The sequence below is a fragment of the Talpa occidentalis genome, unplaced genomic scaffold, assembly GCF_014898055.3.
Source record: "Talpa occidentalis isolate TD23 unplaced genomic scaffold, MPIMG_talOcc4v2.1 talOcc4.2, whole genome shotgun sequence".
Lineage (NCBI taxonomy): Eukaryota > Metazoa > Chordata > Mammalia > Eulipotyphla > Talpidae > Talpa > Talpa occidentalis.
Window position 1 is genome coordinate 97,848,583 of NW_023602073.1, and position 5,667 is coordinate 97,854,249.

General features: G+C 37.5%; 1 pseudogene; it reads left to right on the forward strand.

The window, feature by feature from the left end:
- Positions 1 to 3,846: 3,846 nt before the first annotated feature.
- LOC119251485 (glycosyltransferase 8 domain-containing protein 1-like) lies at positions 3,847 to 4,948 on the forward strand (annotated as a pseudogene).
- The last annotated feature ends 719 nt before the right edge of the window (positions 4,949 to 5,667 follow it).

Consider the following 5,667-nt stretch of genomic DNA (forward strand, 5'->3'; position numbering starts at 1 on the left):
GCATTTAGATTATTTCAAGTTTTGCATTTATAAAAAGAAAAAAATATCTATATTCAAAGTGAAAATGGTTACTGTTTGAGTAAATCTCTAGGAAAGAAAATGAATTTCTATCAATAATGTTTTACTGATCTGGGATGAAATAGAGAAAAAGACAAAGAGAAAATCAGTGAGATAAAAATATATTGTATATATAGGTATTCATACTTAGTTACAGGATAATTTTTCACTAGATTTGCATGATTATTATTTGTATTATTACCACACCAGAGTGTTGGTAACTTATCATTATTAAGTAAATTTGATTTTTACAGCCAGTATATGGTAAGTATTATCTCTCAGGTGTCTAGTAGAAACCAGTTTATGCAAAATTGTGCATGTTCACACACACACACATACTTTTTTTTAACTTATTATAGGACCCGCACCCCAAATGTACCCACTTGGGAATTATACTACACATTCGGTCTCTTTGTGCTTGTGAAAGTTCAATGGCAGTCAAAGAAAGACATCACTGAAATACATGATTTAATTCAGAAGACTCCTCCAATTTTTTCTGAAAATTAGATTGCTTCTCACTTCTTTGGGAAGATGTTTGGAAACAGGCCATTTATTCCATCTACATAGAGATGCAGATCTTGATTTTCTAAATCCTTATAGGATTTTATCAAATGTAAGCTGCAAAAACATAATTTTCCAGGATACACAGAAGAGGATGAATTTTCAAATAGGAAACCAAAAGAAAAGAATTTAAGGCAGCCTTTTTTTTTTCATTCGTGTTTATTCACATTTTTGGCAAGCAAATGATAGAAATGAAAATAATTCACATTCAGACATGGAAGATTGGTTTGCTTGTGTAGATTTCTAACAAGTAAGAAAACACAACTGTTGCTTTTATGTCTCAAAAGAATAACACCAGTTCTTTATTGAGGACAGAAATACTACTCTGAAAATATTATGTTTTACAGTTTCAGAATTCATTAATGATTGCTGAGTGTATTTTTTATGAATTTTAACTGATTTGATTCTCATGAGAATGTAGAGCAGTGTAGTATTTGAGAAGAAATAGGTCGTCACAGGTAAAAATAAGAAATAGAGTGGTCAATATGAATAATTTTATCTAATACTTAATTTTGAGCTAGTAAACTAAATCACAGGATAAATTCATATGAAAACAGGTTAGAAGTGTTTGAGATTGTATCTCTGAGCAAAACAAGGACCATTAGCTGGAAATATAATTTCCCATCTTGTAGCGTATTTTATTGGTTTAAAGTTTTATTTCATTTATTTTAAATTTATTTATACAAGAACTGAGGTACAGTCAGAGGCACTGGAGGGTGAGAGAATTCACCAGAGACAGAGCGGGGAGAAGAACAAGCAGAATGACTGAAACATACTGCTAAGGGGAGCAGGGGACTAGACAGGAGAGGTGTGCCATGCCATGTGGGTTTCTCCCTGGCCAGCCGGGAATTGAACCACACTGCAGAGGCTACGGACAGCTTCACAGTGTGGTGCCCAAACCACTGAGCCACAGGGGAGGCCCTATTTTATTTTTATCTTTAAAGATTTACTTATATTTATGCATATAAGAGCTGGGGTGTAGGGCAGAGATGTGGGGAGGTGAGAGGATTCACCAGAGACAAAGTGGGGAGCAGAAGAGGTGGATCTACTGAAATACACTGTGGAGGGGAGCAGTGGGTGAGTCAGGAGAGGTCTGCTGTGCCATATGTGGGTAGCTCCCTGACCAGGGATTGAACTCAGGCTGCAGTGGCTTGCGATACCTTGATAGCGCTGAGACTTTAACCCCTGCACAACCAGGGAGGCCCTGCTTTAAAGTTTTAGATGAAAACGCAGTCTTGTGATCATGTCTTGGTTTATGATAGTAAGTATTGGGAATACATAGCTTAGGAAGGCATAATTTGATAACTGGCATTAGCATATTGGAGATAACGATAAAGGAAATCTTAGAAGTCAGTTGGGCTCTTACTCATTTTCTAGAGTGTTTTCTCATGTCAGTGAGGCTCAAAAATTTTGTTAAGATGTGAAAACCACTATGCTTCCAACATTTCATATTCATGTGAATCTAAATGAGTTAATTGTTCCGCAGGAGAATATAGGAAGAAATTTCCCGGCACTGGCAACAGTATATGTAAAGGCTATTTCTCTCCTAGGTGAGAGGACTGGTAGACCATGGACAGCCTTTCAGGTAATGTCACAGATTTTAGAGTCATAGTTTAAAGAGTTTTGATTTGAAGGAACTAGAATCCATGAAATGATATTTCATGTGAATGTTAAATAGATTTCTTTGTCTTAGAATGGAGGAGAGATTGAGGGGGAGTGATACAACTGACCCTCCTACTTTTTCACAGGCTATATCATGTCAAGTGTTAGTTGCATAGAGAATTATCACATTTTCGTTCATTCTGTCCTAAATTTGTTGTTTGTTTATTCAAAATATTTTTATTTTCAATTTTATTTTACAATATTTAGGTTGGACAGGTATTAGCATTCTCTTCCCACCACCATTTCTTTGACTCTTTCTCCTTTTTTCACTCTCCCTCTTAACCTCAGACATCTCATTTCATTTATTAGTGCCCAGTAATTTTAATATGTACTTTGCCTTGTCCAGCTGTCTGCTATATATAACTATATAAAAACATAATATTATATATAAATGCCCGATGTTTGTCTTTGTCATTCTGACTTGCTTTAATACACATAATTCCCTCAAATACCTTCCATTTTACTGTAAATGGCAACATATCATCTTTCCTCATGGCTAAATAAGGACATATCCATTGTGTGGATATTGTATATCTTTGTTATCCAATCCTCTATCAATGGGTAGGTTGTCTCCATGTCTTAGCTATTGTGAATAATGCTGCAATAACTTTATGTACATAATTTTTTGAGTTGATGTTCTCAAGTTCTTTGGATATGTGCCCCAGAATAGGATTGCTGGGTCATACAGTATGTCCTTTATTCATTTTCTAGGGTAAAATTCAAATTGCTCTTCCAAAATGGCTACACCATTTACAGTTCTATCAACAGCATAATAGGATACCTCTTTCTCCACACTTTTCCAGCACTTGGTTTTAGGGGTCTTTGAATATGTGCTATCCTTAGTTGTGTAAGACAATCTCATTAAGGTTTTGACCAGCATTTCCCTTATTAAAGATGATGATGAGGACTCCCCTGGTGGCGCAGGCGGCTGAGCACCTGGCTGTGAAGCTGTCTGCAGCCTCTGCAGCGCCGGTTCGATCCCGGCAGGCCAGCAAGGGTCCCACATGGCTCAGCAAACCTCCCCTGTCTCTCCCGCTGCTCCCCTCAGCAGTGTATTTTGGTCAGTCTGCCTTTTCTGTTCCCCACTCTGTCTCTGGTGAATCCTCTCACCCTCCCGTGCATCTGACCTGTACCCCAGTTCTTGTATTAAATAAATAAATAAATTTTTAAAAAAAGATGATGAATGTTCGAGATATGTACCCTTCTTGATGAATTGTTTGTATACTCTGCTTCCCATTGATTAATTGGGTTATTTATTTTTTATTGTTAAATTGTATTTTATATGTCTTGCATATTGACTCCTTGCCAGCTTTGTAATGTGTAAATATTTTCTCCCACTTCAGTTGAGTATTTATATTTACTTTCATTTTGTAAAATCTTTTAATTTGGGGTAATCCTAATGTTTAATTTTGTTTTTATTTCCCTTGCCATAAGGGCCAAGTTTCCAAAAACATCATTTTCAATTATGTCAGGAAACATATCATCAGTATTTTCTTTAGGTCGTATATCTATGTTTTCAAATCATTTTGAATTTATTTTTGTTCATGGACTTAGAAATTCATTCAAATGTATTATTTCATATGTGACTATCCAGATTTCCCAGTACTTTATACAGGAGTCAGGCAATGGTGGTGTCTACTCTTCTGGCTACAAATTCATGACTTGTTGGACGAGATAAAAGAAGAAATTCCAGTGATCACTGCTACATTGGAACATAGGCTGGGGGTGGCCTTGAGCTACAAGCAGCATTCAGAACAACACTTTCTTCAATGTGATTTTCTTCCTTTTTCTGCTCACGGCTATAACACATCATCTCTGGTGCTGTGTCAATACTGGTACCCTGAATAGTAGCAGGTATAAAATTGTGTATTTTGACACTAAACTTTTGGAAAAGAAGCTAAAAGTGGATTGTTACCATGGGGAATCCACAAAAATATTAACTTTGCAAGGTCTACTTTCCAATTTTGGTTCCCAGTGCAAAGAAGGCCATGTATAAGGATGATGATGTTATTGTGCAAGGTGACGCTCTTTCCCTTTACAATACAACATTGAAAGTCAGGACAGACAGCTGCATTTTCAGAAGATTTCAGTTCAACCTCTACCAAAGTTGTCATCCATGTAGCAGTGAACCAGCACAATACATTGAAATCATTGACTTAAAAAATGGAAAGAATTCATAAGCTTTCCATGAAAGCCAACAACTATACTTTTAATCTAGAAACTTTTGTTGCAAACATGATGGAATGGAAAAAACAGACTATAACTAACTAACTTGAGAAGCAGATGAAACTCAATGGAGAAAAGGGACTCTACAGCACAACGCTGACTGGCAGTATCACAACTTCTCAACTTATTGGATTTTATCAACAGCACTCCACCATAGACACAATGTGGAATGTCTGCCACCTTGGTTCCAGTGCTGGAAAACTATATTCACCCCAAATTACTCCACTGGAATGGGCACATTAAGCCATGGCAAAGAACTGCTTCATATACTAATGTTTGGAGGAAATGGTACATTCCAGGCCCAACAGGCAAATTCAGCCTAATCTGAAGACATATGGAGACCTATAATATAAATAAAATAGAATTTATGCTACACGATTTTCTCATGAAATCCTGGAAGAGACAGTATGTGTGGGAAGCAACAGTTGCTAGGCTTCAATGACTATCTGCAAGAAACCATGGAAAATGGGACATTTCTGCTAGGGAATGAGGACAAACTCTCCCATCTGGCTGTCAGCTTACCAGACAGACTATAAATATGTCTCCATCTGTCTTACCAAACGTTTGCTTACTACAGTGCTAATGGACCAGAGTGAATGGACTAATATGGCTGGTATAGCTAGTTCATCAATGCTGTTGGAGTTTTGTTTGTTTTCATTATTATTTTTACTATAACATTGCAAAGGTGGTTTACACTGTTGCTTGTTTGTTGGAAGTATAAGATCTACCCCTTCAGGGGTTATTACAACACCCCAGCCCCCACCAAAATAACCACAGTCCACCACCATAGTCCCTTGTGTTCTTTCCCCACTTTGCTCATACCTCACCCCCTCCTTTGCCCCTCTGGCAGACTGTTTTGTAATCATCTTTCTAGGGTTAGTTGTTAGTTTCTCTCTCTGGAAGGGAAGAGTTAAGGTAGGTATTTCTAACATCACAGCCTCAAGCTGCAAATACTAGCTTCTTCTATGAAGAGACACAGGTGATTAGGCCTGGCTCTCCCTAAAGGTTCATGCTCCAAATACTGCTTGTCAGGGAGCCTCAGCCTCGAGCCATCATTCTGCACTCCTACTCCTGTGATTCTCAGCAGTGCACTGTGTATTCTACATGCTATTTCTGTGTATCCTACATGCTGTCTCTGTGTACCCTCTTGTCCAGTGCAGT